Genomic DNA, 15,588 nt, shown 5'->3' with positions numbered 1-15,588 from the left:
ATTCATCAAATCACCCCACTTAACATAAGTGAAAAGCTCAATCAATCAATATATCTCCTTTATAGGCTTTAGACTAAGTGCAAAAAGTCTTTGAAAGAAATTGGATGCAGTGTAATGACACTAGGTAGGAAGTTATTCCAATTGGCTGAGGGATTTTATCACTCAGGGGTCCATTGAGTTAGATGGATTTAATAAGTTCCAGTGACTGGAAAGCCAAGAGGTAGGGTTCTAGCAAACCCCTGAAGAGGAACAGACTCGGGAAAGAAGGGGAGGTTTTTGCCTCCTTCCTTCCCACCCTGAGCCAGAGGAATGAATACCTTCAGAGCTTTGAAAGGTCTGGAGAATATTGGACTTCCCATCTTCCCACAGTATCTTGGTTATATCCTGGATCAATCAGTCAGTTAATAAGCATTCATTAAGAACCTACTATGTGCTAGACACTGTGTTAATTGCTAGGGACACAAAGAAAGGCAAATGACAGTCCTTGCTCTCAAGGTGCTCATAGTCTAATGGGGGAACAATATACAAGCAGCTATGTACAAATAATATATACATAATAATAACTAACATTTATATACCACTTACTCTATGCCAGGCACTGTGCTAAGTGCTCTAAAATTATTATATCATTTTATTCTCACAACAACCCTGAGAGGTAGGTGCTGTTATTATCCTCATTTTACAAGTGAGGCAACTGAGGCAAACAGGAGTTAAATTAAGTATATGAGTAGATATTTGAACTCAGGCTCTTCTGACTTCAGACCCAGCACTGTATCCACTGAGCCACCTAGCTGCCATTCTCTCTCTCCATATAGACATACATACAGACAGACAGATAGATACATGCACACACATATACATACATATATAGAGAGAGACAGAGATGGAAAGAGAGACAGAGAGAGAGAGAGAGACAGAGAGAAAATGAACAGAGGGAAGATGCTAAAATAATTAAGAGAGATTGAGAAAGACTTCCTTTAGAAGGTGAGATTTTTAGCTAGGACTTGAAGGAAGCCCAAGATGACAAGGGAAAGCACTCCAGATATGAGGGACAGCTAGCGAAAATTCCGAGTCAGAAGATGGTGTGTCTTGTTTAAGGAACAACAAGGATGTCAGTGTCACTGGACTGCAGAGTACAGGATGGTGGTAAGGGGGTGGGGAGATGGAGAGTGTAAGTTATTAGAAGAGTGGAAAGGTAGAGGGGACACAGATTACAAAGGGTTTTGAAAGCCAAACAGGATATCATATTTGATAATGGTGGTAATAGGGAGCCACTGCAGTTTACTGAGTAATGGGGGGATGACATGCTCAGACTTGTGCTTTAGGAAGATCAATTTGATAGCTAACTGGATTATGGATTGTAGTAGGAGAATCTTCTTATAGGGAGACCAACCAGCAAGCTATTATAGCAGTCCAGGAATGAGGTGATGAGGGATTGTACCAAATCGTGGCAGTGTTAGAGGAGAGATTTTTCAAAGGTAAAATTGACAAGACTTGGCAACAGATTGAATATGAATGCGGTGGGGTAAGAGAGAGTGAAGAGTCAAGGATAACACTTAGATTTTTAGCGTGGGTGACTAGTAGGATGGTGGTACATCAGCTAACTGGAGTGTTTACATTGGGAATCAAGGACAGATCAGAAATCAGTTTATGGGTCCATGGAGAGACCAGTATTGAAACCATACTATGCTTTAAGGGAATGTCTTGAGCACCCCTCAATTAGGAGAAAAGGAGTTCCACCAACACAGAACTGTGAATTATTTTTTGGCAATTTATGCTTTTCTGACCTTGAGCCCAATTTCCCCTACACTCTATCTGTACTTCAGAGAGGCTGTTGAAGACTTTTGGTGGGATGTTTGTAATAATGGCTCTGACTTTACCACCTTAGTGAATACCCCTAAATGCCTCTTATATTTGGCTAACTAAAATGATTCTCAGTTGACAATTTAAGGGGATCGAAGTATAGGAAAGCACATTGGTGCAGGTTTGAGCCAGTGGCATTAATGAATCACCCTTGACTCCTTAGAGGTATTTCTAAAAACCTTATGGAAGGATGTTGTCTCCCTCCAGGACCTGTGAGAGTGGGAATTGGGATAAAAATCCTCATAGCTTACATAGGTTACTCAAGAAGACATATGAAGAAATAAGGAAAACAGCAACAGAAAAGCAGGAGGGGTCTTCAGCAGAAGTGGTGGCAGTAAGGACATAGAGTAGTGATACTTGGTGCAGGAAATTGGAGGCTGGGAAGGTGAACGCAACAGGGCCACAGGTTCTTGTGGAAGCTGCTGCCCCTGGGAGGTGCAGTTATCTCTGTTTTCAGTGGTCAGAGTAGGTATCTGAGCCGCCAGTGGTCACTTATTTTCCTTTTGGGAGACTAGGTAACAGACAGAAAAGTGGCTATTTCCCATCTCCCTTTGCTGCTGCTTGAGATAGAAGATGTTTACTCCAAAGATTTCTCCCCTTGTCCTTTAAAGCTATGTTTATACCTTCTGTTTTAATTAGTACCAAAGTGGGCTTTCTCTAGATAAAAATATGATTGATCTTAATTGTTTTTGGACTCACATATGTCCTTAATTGTGAGGAAGGTGTTTTGAGGGAAGGAGAAAACGTCTTGGAATTGGTATACATGGAGGAAATCAGAAGCTCTCTGTCTCCAGCGGTAGGGATTTGGGGGTGGGCGTAGGGGCAAAGAGTCCTATCTGGGTATTTTGAACTAAAAATTTTATTGGTTTGATTATTTATAATTTTATAAACTTCCAAAAGGTAGAACTAAACTGGATCTAGGGGTTTTCTGCCCACAGGTTAAAATGAGCCAAACATTATTTTTGATGTCACTGATTAGGCTGGTCTCGGATCATGTTGCCTCATTCACTAAAGTCTCATTCTCCCCTCAGAAAGTTCTCTTCAGTGGTAGAGTCAATGGGGGTTGATTAGGGAATAGGAATTGCCTGGTGAGAAGAGGAAAGCTGTCATTGGACCTGGCTGACAGTGTCCACATTCGAAGGCTGGGGGCCAGAGAAGCTTATGAAGACCTTCTCTTTTAGCTTCACCTCCTAATCTATATCTCAATAGGCAAAGAAGGCTGCCTTTGCCTTTGCCTCTGGAGCAGAGTAAATCTTTTCTTCCCCTTTCTACTGCTTCTTCAAGGTATCCCTGGGCCCATTTGAATCCCTGGCTCAGCTGCCCTGGAAGAAGATGGGAGGAGAAAGGCAAAAATAAATAGTAGAAGTTCCTTTCTGAGCCCCATGAAAGTTCTTTGGAAAGCACTATCTGAGCAAGAGGCATACTGCCTAGGCACTGGCCAAAGCAAAAGATAAATGTTGGGGCTTCACTCTAATGGTGAAGGAGTGGGAAACAGATTCAGTAGAAAAAGGCCACCTAGAAGTTGAAGCTATGGGACCTGGGTGAAAAGGTGGATGGCTAAAGAGTATCCTGACCTCTGACCTCCTTCCTCCATCTTCTGGGAAGAAGAGTGAACATCAAGAAGGACCATAACATCATCTAGGAGCTATTATAATGAACAATAGGAGACTTTCTGCCTACCTGGAGCCCCTACCAGTAAAGTACTCTTGAAGGAACCGTATAGCTCTCTGGGGACTTGAATATGAGTTTTTTCCTCTGCTCTTTACTGTATAAATAAAACTAGCTCTTTGTTTGATCCATTGTGAACCTGAATAATTATAAGAAGAGCTGACTTCTACCTTTGGGAGACTATGCTGGATATTGAAGTTCCCAGGTTCTGCTTAGGTAGGACAAATCGAGTCAGAGAAGTTTAGGAATTCCCTTTGTGTCAAAAAGAAGTCCCAATACAAGTGTAACAATAAAAGTCAAACTATAATAATTCATTTCAAATAAATAAGCATCAATTAAACACTTATGTTAACTACCTATGTGACCTTGAGCAACTTTTTCAATCTCCCTGGGCAACAATTTCCTCAATTGTAAAATGAGGGTGGTGGACTATATGGTCTATGTGGTCCATTCCAGCTCTCTACCTGTGGTAGATATTTGGGGAGATATAAAGTTTAGAGAAGGCATGGTCTTTGTCCTCATAGAACTTACAGTTTATTAAGATGACACCTATACAGGTGTCATAATAGAAACAAAATAAATAATAATACATGAAAATGCATTAGAATAGTAAAAAAATCAAAGTGCTTTGTGAGGGGAGAAGGTCATTACCGATTGGAGGGATCAGGAAATGAATCATGAAGGAGGTAAAATTTAAATTGCGCTTTAAATGATAGGTTCATTTCAAATGATAAATTCAATTAGGTTGACGATTTCAAACATGAGGAATAACATAAGTGAAGGCACAGAATTGGGAAAATACATAGTATGTTTGGGGGGACATAGAATAGTCCAGTTTGCCTGAAGTAGAGGATAGGAGTATGAGGGAAAAAATGGGTTGGTAGGATGACATCAGATTATAGAATGCCAGACAAAGGAGTTTGAACTTCATAGGCAATAGGGAGCTACTTAGGAATTTTGAGATAGGTGGCATGAGATATGAGCATAAGGTGCTGCTCTAAAGATTTATTTTTTCATCATTGCAGGTACTCCCTTTACCAATGCAGATTGCAAACCACAAATCAGTAAATGACCTTAGAACTATCTGAAGCCTGGTTCTGAGCTTCTCCATATTAGTTTGGCTGGTCCTCATAGGATATTGTCTGTACCTGGGACCATACTCAGTCTTTCCAACTTGATTAGGACCTACCAGAGCTTGCAGCCACATATTTTACACACAGAGATACATACACACTATAAAAATGCAAGCTGATTGCTGGGGATGAAGCCAGGAGGATCAAGAAAGAAAGGTCTCACGTAGAAGGTGGCCTTTGAGATAAATGCATGACAGGATTATCTTTTCTAGGCAGATGTTTCTCAGATCTTATCCAGCCCTAACATCTCTTGTGACATTCAGTGTTGCGTTTCCAGCTTCTTATTGGACATCTCAAACTGGAGGTCTCATAGGCATCTATAACTTAACATGAACAAATAGGACTCATTATTTCCCCCTCCAAACCATCCGTTCTTCCTAAAATCTCTATTACTGTTGAGGGTACCACCATCCTCCCAGTCACCCAGACACCTAACTTAGGTGTCATCCTCAACTCTTAACCTTTTCACTCCTCATATCCAATTAGCTGCTATGTGCTGTGGATTCTGCCTTCCTAAAATCCCTCCAATATGCTCCGTTCTCCCCTCTGACCCGCTACCACTCTAGTGCAGGCCTTTAACACCTGCCTGGACTACTGTAACACAGCCTGCTGATCTTCCTGCCTGAACGTTCTCCCCACTCCAGCCCATTCTCCATTCAGATGTCAAATTGATCTTCCTAAAGCTCAAGTCTGACCATATCAATAGACCCCAATTACTTCCAGGATCAAAAATAGAAACCGCCTATTTGTTTTTCTGGCTGTTCATAACCTGGCTCCTTCCTACCTGGAATTCCAGTCTTCTTACAATTTACTCCCCCCTCCCTTATCTCTGGGCTCTTCCCCGCCCCCCCCATCCACTGCCTGTCCCTCATGTTTGGAACCCTCTCCCTTCTCATTTCTGTTTCCTGGCTTCTCTGGCTTCTTTCAGATTCCAGATAAAAACTGTTCCTCTATCTCCCTTACATGCTTCCCATCTAAGATGATCTCCAATTTATCCTATATCTATCTTGCTTGTACACCGCTATCTGCATGTGTTTTCCCCTCATTAGACTGTATAGTTTTTTTCCTTTTCTTTGAATCTCTAGCTCTTAGCACAGTATCTGCCACATAGTAGGTGCTTAATAAATGCTTACTGATTTGACATGGCAGGGAATGACGTGTGATAAGCCTGGAAAGGTAGTTCAAGAACTGGGTGGTGAAGGGCTTCAAGCAACAACCGGGAGCTTGTAGCTGATCCTAACGAGAGCACTGCAGAATCCTTTCGTCTCCTCACCCCTCAAGCGCTCCTTGGTTCATCTGTAAACGGGGGATAATGACACCCGCATTTATATAGAGCTGTAAGTTTTGCAAAGCGCTTTATATGTCATCTCATCAACCCTGGGAGTAAGGTGCTATCATCATCTCCAGGTTTTTATAAACTGATGAATGAAACTGGGGCTGGGAAAAGTTTAATGATTTGCCCAGGGACACACAGAGTAAAGCGACAGAAGCGGCATTTGAACTCAGGTTCAGTACTAGCCACCCAGTAGTGACCAGACGGGTTCCACTTTAAACACTGGATAAACGCGGAGCCCTTGTCCGTGCGGACGTCGGTAAAGCATCCCCGAAGGTCACTGCCGCCTCCCCACCCCCGCCCCAGCTCGATGGATCCGAACAATAATAGCTAGGGCTGGAGGCCGGCGCTGTGGAGGGGGAAGGAGGAGGGAAGCCTAGGACGAGTCACAACGTCAAGGCCGCCGGGGCCAGAACAGCCTAATAACGCACACCTGACGCAGGCGAGCCGAACGGTCTCCAAGGCAACGAGACCTGTTTTTTTCCTCCCCTTGCCCTGCCGTCACCTCGGTCGTGCGTCATTTCCGGCTGTTTTCCTCGCGCTCCCTCCCCTCTGCCTGCGGTCAGCGTGACTCACAGTGGTTCTGATAGAGAGCTTCAGTTTCTCTTTTATCCCGCGGGGCATGGCCAGGGGCGGGTGGAGTGAGTGGGCTGTTCCGATTAAGGTCGTTACCGCTGGGAATGGGGGGTGTATACCCAAGGGGTGGAGTTTTACTTTCTGTTCACGCCCCAGCGGTCGCTTTCAAATTCGAAGTTCCCTCAGGATCAGGGGGGAAGGGAGGGGAGAGGGAGAGGAGAAAAAAGTCTTCGCTTGAGACCCTGTTGCTATTGGGCATGCGCAGTCTTCATCATTCGGGCCATCTGGATTATGCCGCTCCGGATTTTTGCGGCGGTCAGTCCCGTGGCCGGTAGGGCTCCGCCCTCTAGCTGGAACCCAAGGAACCCAGCGGGGCGGGGTGGGCTGAGGCTGGGGAAAAAGCGACTGGTTTCTAGTTTTTGTATCTCTTTGGAGTCTTCTAGAGACTACAGCCTGGGGCTCTAGTTTTCTACTGAATATCCATTCTCCAAGTGAACGTCCCTGAAAGAGACGTTTGACATATCTAATCAAAATTTCTCATTTTACAGATAAGAAAGCGTAGTCCCAGAGTGGCGCCATTCATCCATTCGTTCATTCATTCATTCATTTATATCAGGATCGTAATATTTGAAAGCTGCAAATTAGTCAGTACTAATCGTCAATAAACGTTAAGTTCCCACCTTGTGCCAGGGACTGAGCTGGGATTACAAAAAGAGACAAAAGGCAGTCCCTGCCCTCACCCAGTCCCCACTCTAACATAGCCAAAGTTTGTCCAGGTTCTGTTTGAACAAGGAGAAAACCCATTACCATCTCTTGAGGTAACTCAAGCGGAATCATTTTTGAATGGTTCTTCTACTGGTTAGGAAGTTACTTCCTGACCTCAAACCTTTTTGCAATTTTTACTTATTCATTGTTCCTGATTCTGCCTTCTCTAGTCCAACAGAACAAGTACAATCCCTCGTCAAATGGTAGAAGACACCTACTATGTGCCTCGAGTCTTCTGTTCTCCGGGTTAAATATCAATCAACAATATTTATTAAGTACCTAATATATGGCAGAGATTGAGCTATAAAGTGGAAATATAAGTAAGATGAAGCAATCCCTATTTGAAAGGAGTTTACAAGTACCTATATAAGTATATATAGAATATATAGAGAAGAAAATTAAATAAAAAAATTAAAAATAGTGAAATATCAGGCAATTTGAAAGAGACGAGTTGCAATTGAGGGTATTAAAATTTTTTTTCATGTAATTGTAGAAAGTGGCACCTGAGCTAGCTGTTAAAGAGAGGTTTTCTGTGAGCAGAGGTAAACAGGGAGAGCATTCCAGTCATAGAGTTCAGCCCTACTGCAAAGGTACAGAGATGGGAGAGAGAGTGCTCTTTGTGAGGATCAGATAGAAAACTATTTTGGCTGGATTACAGAATGAAAGGAGAGTAATAGGTAAAGATATTGGAAGGATAGGTTGAGGCAAGGTTCTGACAGACTTTTTTTTTTTAACATCTCCCCACAATAAACTTTAAAAAAAAATGTTTGACAGAGATGATAACTGATGAGCTAATATGTAGTATAGTTGTTTTACAGGTGAAATATGAGGTAGATGTGGGTATAATTGAAAGTAATAGAGAAAGAACCAATGGTAGGGAGAAATTGAAGATTCAAAGGGGTAGACCAATTGAGGTTACAACTTGCTGAAGAAGATGGAAGGGAATGGGACCAAGTGCACACGAGAAGGGTTACTTTGTCATCAGAGATTTGGAGAAAAGGAGAGTGGAGAATGATATCAAGGAAGTGATGTGCAGACTATGCTAGGTCTGCATTTTGAAGTGGAACATCCTGGTGGGGCTGATGCTGCTCTGACCTGCTGATGTTCTTCCTCTCTTGTAACTGAGGAGGAGACTGAGAAGAACCAGAAAAGGTAGTGCTAATTCAACCAGGTCAGGAGCAGGAGATACTTGTCAGTCAGTCAATAAACATTTATTAAGCACCTTCTATGTGCCAGGCATGATGCTAAGTGGTTGGTATACAAAAAGAGGTAAAAGACAGTCACTGCCCTTGTGGAACTCACAATCTAATGAGGGAGACAAGCAAACAAGTCCGTATGAACAACGTACATATAGAATACATGGGAAATCACTTATAGAGGGAAGGCACTAGAATTAAGAGAGATTGGGAAGGGCTTCCTGTAGAAGATGAGGTTTTAGTTGGGACTTGAAGGAAGCCAGTAGGTGAAGATGAGGAGGGAGAGCATTCTAGGCAGGAGACAGCCAGAGAAAATTCTTGGAGATGCAGCAAAGAAGTGTTACTGGATTGAAGAGTACATGAGAAAGGTTAAGGTATTTCCAAGAACATTGGAAAAGGGGGTGGTAGGTTAGGAAGGACTTTGAACTCCAACAAGAGGATTTTGTATTTGTGTGTGAGTGTGTGTGATATGGTCAGACCTGTGCTTTAGGAAAATGAATGGTGTTTTGGCAGCTGAATGGAGGGTGAATTGGAGTGGGGAGAGACTTTTGGCAGGCAGATCTATCAAAAGACTATTGAAATAGTCTTAAGTGTAAGGTGACGAGAACCTTCACCAACTTGAGGGACTGGGAGGGTGGTGGTGCCTTCAACAGTAATAAGGAAATTTGGAAACATAATAACTGAGTATAATTTTTTTGTAATAGTGGTCTATTAATGAGAAGAATGGAATTGGTTTATTTGGGGGATAATATTTCACTTAATTAGGATTCATCGTATTCCTTAGCTTCAAAACTGATTGCAAGTACTTATCTGTAAATGAGATTTTATATATTTTATCTTCTTACACAGATAGAGCACTACCAAATACTGATATTAATCCATGAGCATATGATTTTAATTGAGCATATTCATTGCTTGGAAGGCATTTGCAGAATTCTTTTAGATTTTTCTCTTGATATTTTCTTTTTAGCAGGTCATTATGTTGCAGATTAACCATTTCCAGTTGAAGGTTAGGTTGAAGCTCCTCAGTTGCATAGCTAAATGTATTTTGAAAGATGTGAATTTCTTTTGCACTTATATTGAAGTCTGAAAAACATTGTTGGAACTGTAGTTTGAACTTGGAAAATATGTCCATTGCAAATTTGTGTAGGAATGGAGATCTTACATCTTGTTTTAACTTTCAGCAGCATGGGAAGTGTATAAAACAGCTTGACATTACTTGTGATTCAAACAAGTTGTCATTGAATTTACATGACTGCAGTATAAGTTTTGTATATAGCCACTGTTTTGCCTCATAATTTTGGTTTAAATTCATTTAGAAGTACTATCAAGCCTGAAGCAAAAGCTAATTTCCAAAGCTATTCAGTGTTCAATAATAATGGTTGAGGATGGTTCTTCTTATTCAGAAAAAAATTTCAGTTTCAGACCTAAGCTAAAAAAGTAATAAAACTTTTCCCCCCTTTTTTTCCTTTTGTTTTGACGTGATAGGTATGCATTGGTAATAGGAAAAAAAATGATCATTTTATGGTGATACCTATGGTACTCAAAAGGCTATCTAGTTTTAACTGTGTCACTGTGATTTGTAGTGCACTGAGCAGCAGTTTGAAGTTATGAGAGCACCACATATGGTCGCTGTCATAACTGCTCAACTCTGCTTTTGTAGTGCAAAAGCAGCCACAAACAATAGCTAAATGAACAAGTATGCTTGTGTTCCAAAAAGACTTTATTTATGGACACTGAAATTTGAATTTAATATAATTTTCACATGTCCATTTAAAAACGTAAAAAGCATTCTTGGCTCCCTAGTCATACAAAAATAGGTAGCAGGTTGGATTTTGACTATGAGCTATAGTTTGCCAGTCCCTGCTCTAGCCTGTCAAGATGCTTTTGGATCCTGACTGTCATTCAGTATATTAGCTTTTCCTCCTGGCTCTGTGTCAATCTGCAAATTTGATGAACGTACTATCTGTGTCTTTATATAAGTCATTGGTAAAAATGTTAAATCTCATCGATTGCTGGAGAACTTCAGAACCCAAATTCACAACCTAGGTGTTGTACTCTCTCTTCTAACCCTTCCTTCCATCCAATCAGTGGTCAAGTCCTTGTTCTTCCATCTTTATGACATTTCTCCTATATGCCCCCTTCTCTCCTCTGACTGCCACCAGAAACCCTGAGGATCTTCCCCACCCAGACTGATTTTTTTTTGACTAGATAAAAGAGGCCATTCTTTGTCTCCTTTCTTACCTATCCTCAGTCACTGAATGGGATGTTTCCTCAGTTAAACTGAGACCTGTTAAAGACCTTAGCTTAAAAAGGCTAAGGTCTCCCACTGCATCCAGGGCCATCTCCTGTCATCCTGATCTATATCTTGCCACTGTACCTAGATGGCTCCAGAGGAGAAAGTGAGGCTGGTGACTTTGCACAGTCCTCCCTCACTTAAATCCAATTCACTTGCATGTCATGGCATCACCTTCCTGATGTCATGGGTCCCCTTCTAGAACGACTGACAAACAATAACAACACTGCCATCACTTTATTGCAGGCCTTTATCACCTTTATCACTACTGCAATAGGCAGCTGAGTGGTCTCCCAGTCTCAAGTCTCTTTCCCATTCCAGCCCATCCTCCACTCAGTTGGCAAACTAAGAGGAAAGTCTGACGATATCATCCCCTTATTCACTAAAACTCCACTGGCAGCCTATTACCTCCAGGATCAAATAAAAATCCTCTGTTTGGCTTTCAAAACTCTTTATAACCTGGTGCCTTCTGCTCTTTCCTTTTTTTTTTTTACACTTTTCTTCTCAAAAAGTACTCTACAATCCAGTAACACTGGACTCCTTCCTTTTCATTCCCTGACAGTGCATTTTCACTGTGTTTCTCCTGACTCAGGGCATTTCATTCCCCATGTCTAGAATTCCTCATTTCTAGTTTTCTTCAGTCTGAGCTAAAGTCCCATCTTCTGCAAGAAGCCTTTCCCAGTCCTTATAGTCCCTCCCCTGTGAGATTATCCCCAGTTTATCCTGAATATATCTTGTTTGTACTTATGTGGGCATGTTGGCTTACCCATAAGAGTATGAGCTCCTTGAGAGCAGAGGTTGTTTGTAATATTGTATCCTTAATGTTTAGCACAATGCCTGGCACACTTAGTAGGCACTTAATAAATGCTACTTGACTAACTGATTGACTCCCTGCCACAATGATCTTGAATCATTAACAATGATGCTTTTAGTCCTCCAACCAGTTCTGAATCCTGATTGTATTATTGTCGAATCTCCTCTCCATCTTCTTTGAAAGAATAATGGGAGATGCTTTGCTAATCTAGGCAAATATCTACAGCATTGGCTTCATCTCTTAGTTTAGTTATGCTGTTAAAAATGGAAATGAGGCTGGTCTTGGCATGACTGTTCTTGATGATGCCAGACTGGCTCTTTGTAATTGCTGCTTCCCTTTTAGGGGCTATCCCACCATATTTTTAATAATCCATTCCAAAGTGTTTTAGGAATGAAGTAAGTCAAGCTCACTGGCCTAGAATTCATAGATTCCATTCTCTCTTTTTTTTTTTTAAACCTGGACAGCATTGACTCTTTTCCAATCTCATTTTACCTCTCTTGTTTTCCAAGAACCTCTGGACTAGATGGCCTTTGAGGTTCCTTCCAGCTCCAGATCTATGATTCTGTGATCCTTAAGAGTGATGGTATCACTTTTCTGCTTATGTTTCCAGTAGCTGTAAAGGATTCACCCAGCATACATGTTTATTAAAGCTGAATTGAATTGCTTCTTCAGTTGACAGTCCTCTCAAGCCAATTTCCATCTTGCCTAAATACTGTCCCAGGGTCAGGTAAGGAGGGGATGTAGATTTTTGGGAACAGTGCCAGAACCAGAATCTTCCATAGTGTCTTGGCTCCATGGGACTTACTCTACTTGATTTGAAATGCTCCCCCCAAGCTAAGAAAAGGGGCTATATTACCCTTCCCCCCACCCCAACTCCAAGAAAGCAATTCAACAAATATTGGTCAATTGATTCATTACCAAAAGTAGGCAAATAATATCTTTAGGACAGTGCATCATTATTTCATAAAATTTTTAAGAATAAATAAGCAATAAGTGTTGGATGCATAGCAGGTGTTAATAAGTACTTTTTTAATATTTATTAAGTATCTTCTATTTGTAACAGGTGCACTGTGGCAAAAGTGACAGGTAGATTTGGTTTTTTCTTTGCAAGTGAACATTAAGTTAAAATCCTGGGGCCTCTAAGTAATTCATTCATGGTCTAATAAAGAGGACACTCGGGATACCTTGGGATCTTGTTACCTTTTAGTTTAATCATATAGCACCAAACCTTGTACAGATATTGCTGAGCTAAGAGGCAGCAGTGATTAATATGTAGATGGCTAAACTGGCAGTCAGGAAAACGGGTTCAATCTGATGATTACTAGCTGTGCAATCACAGGCAAATCACTTAAACTTTCTGGGCCTCAGTCTCCTCATTTGTAAAAAGAGTGTTAGACTAGATGGCTTCTAAGGGCTCTTCCAACCCTATAATCCTATGACATATCCTTTGATATCCTTCCAACCCTATGATCCTCCATATCCTTTGATAGTTTCAAAGTAAACCTCTTTTCAGTTGAAGGAAGCTACCTAGTCAAGGATGTCACCCCAAATTAGCTGATGGCATATGTGTGACAGTGTCACAAATGGTATAGTCAGGGTGCCTGGTGTAGTGGAAAGAGCTCTGGACCCACCTGGCCATGAGACTTGGATTACCCTTGGTGCATTCCCAGCTGTGCTACCTGGCATGTCACTTTATCCCTTGCATCCTCAGTTTCCTCATTTGTAAAATGGTAACAAATAATTTTGTTCTTTTTACCTCACAAGGTCATTGTTTGGCTAAAATGAGATTATGTGGAGGAAAAGCCTTGTAAACTAGAAATCAAAATTTAAATAAGTTATTATTATTTTCATTGCCAAAAAAACACACAGGGTCACGAAGAGTCGAATATAACTGAACTACTGAGTAACCACAGGAGCTTGTTGTGGTGTGCTAGGCAAAGAGCTTTGAGCGTGGGGGCAGAGCTAGGTTTCAGTCCATACTGCTGCTTCAGTTCATTTTAATTCTGTTCAAACAACCATCCCTTCATGCCTAGGAGCCTCTATTTCCTAATCTTCTATAAAAAGGGAAGAATAAAACTCGAGGGAGTAGAGCACTCTGGCTCCGTACCACTCCACCCCAAGGAGCGAGTCCCTGGGATTCAGGTTACTTACCCTGCTCACAGATTGACAAAACATTTGTTATGCATCAGGTGCTTATTTTGTGCCAGATTCGGCCGAAAGTGGAGGGGATACAAACACAAATGAGCAGGAAAGTCCTTCCCCCAAAGGAGTTTACATCCCATTTGGAGAAAACAGCCCCCAGCCTGGGGTAGAGTGAAGAGGGGCTGGGAGGCTGGCAGCAAAGGTGGGGGAGGTGGGTGTAGGGTGTGGAAATGTCAGGAAAGGCTGTGGAGGCCTAGATCCCACCATAGTTAAGGTGAAAGCTCTTTTGTCAGAACCCAAAGGGGTAGAGTTCAAGGTACCTGTGGGAAGGAGATGGAGATGATGACCAGAGTTGGGATAGGATGGTGTGATGTTATTTTGCAATTTTGTTGATGAATCATTTTTCAGTTGTAACCGACTCTTCATGATCTGTTTTGGGCCTTTTCATGGCAAGGATACTGGAGTGGCTTGCCATTTCCTTTTCCAGATCATTTTACAAACTGAAGCAAACAAGGTTAAATGATCTGCCTAAAGTCACATAATTAGTATGTGTCTGAGGCTAGATATGAACTCAGGAAGGTAGTCTTCCTGATTCCAGGTCCAGTGCTCTCTATTCACTGTACCACCCAGTTGCCCAGACAGTAAATGCCATATGCAAAATTTTCTAATTTGGAGTCAGAGGACCTTGGTTTAAAATTCCAGTTTTGCCACTTTTTGTGTGACCCTGAGCAATGACTGAGCCTTAGTTTCCCTATCTGCAAAATAATGATAGTTGGCATGTATATCATATATATCTATATATCCATCCATGTGTATATTGTATACAAAGCATTTCCAACTTTCCCAGTAGTGCTCCAGGGTCATTTAAGGAGGGAGTGTAGATTATTGGGAACAGTGACAGAACCCAGAACCCTCCATAGCCAAGGGCTCCAAGGAACTTGCTACAAATGATTTGGGGAGCTCTTCCCAACCTAAGAAAGGAGGCTGTTATACTCTATCCCTGACTCTAGGAAAGCTATAAATACTGGTTGATTGATTCTTTACCAGAAGTAGGCAAGTACTATTGTCTTTAGGATAGTGCATCACTATTTCATAATAAACGCTTAATTAAATTTATTAAGTAACTACTATTTGCAACAGGTGCACTATGGCCTATTTTATTGTGTATGTGTATATTTTAAACAGGCAACTAGAGGCTCAGTGCACTGGGTCTGGAGTCGTGAAGTGTGTGCTTGTGTGTTCAGTTGTGTCCGACTAGAGTTCAAATCTGGGCCCAGACACTAGCCGTGTGACTCTGGGCAAGTCACTTAATCCTGCTTGCCTCAGTTACCTCACCTGTAAAATGAGCTGGAGAAGGAAACAGCAAATGACTCTAATATTTTTGCCAAGAAAACCCCATACGGGATCATGAAGAGTCGGACACGACCGAAAGACTCAACAATAGCAACAAATATTGTATAGCCATGCATGTATGTACATATGTGTCTGTATATACGTACGTACACACATATCTCTTGAAGGTTTGCAAAGCATTTTTTATAGGTTATCTCACTGGCGTTCTGAGGAAAGAACCTTGAATATGTGCAGTCAGATGATCCAGAGAGATGGCTTCCGAGGTACATTCCAGATGTAACTCTACCCTTAAGGTCTCCCTCTCTAGGTGTGAGTCTCCAGCTGCTCTGGGCGGGAGCCTCTCTACTCCCTCCCATTTGGAGGCCTCCTCCAAAACCCGGAGAAACGGATCGGAGGCGTCCGGGACTGGGCTCCGCGGACTGCGCGGGTCTGCACTGGGCATGCTCAGA

The 15,588-nt window shown here is 41.9% G+C and overlaps 1 long non-coding RNA gene across 1 annotated transcript; it reads right to left on the bottom strand.

The window, feature by feature from the left end:
• Window positions 1-4,521: 4,521 nt before the first annotated feature.
• LOC110194608 (uncharacterized) lies at window positions 4,522-6,858 on the bottom strand. The gene is made up of 3 exons (XR_002320741.2): window positions 6,431-6,858; window positions 5,798-5,960; window positions 4,522-4,987 (listed from the first exon to the last, which is right to left on the bottom strand). It is a non-coding gene; the product is annotated as an uncharacterized LOC110194608 (long non-coding RNA).
• Between the last annotated feature and the right edge of the window lie 8,730 nt (window positions 6,859-15,588).

The sequence above is a fragment of the Phascolarctos cinereus genome, unplaced genomic scaffold, assembly GCF_003287225.1.
Source record: "Phascolarctos cinereus isolate Bilbo 61053 unplaced genomic scaffold, phaCin_HiC Scaffold_4;HRSCAF=312, whole genome shotgun sequence".
NCBI lineage: Eukaryota > Metazoa > Chordata > Mammalia > Diprotodontia > Phascolarctidae > Phascolarctos > Phascolarctos cinereus.
Note: the sequence above shows the minus strand (reverse complement) of the source record. Positions and strands in the feature narration are given on the sequence as shown.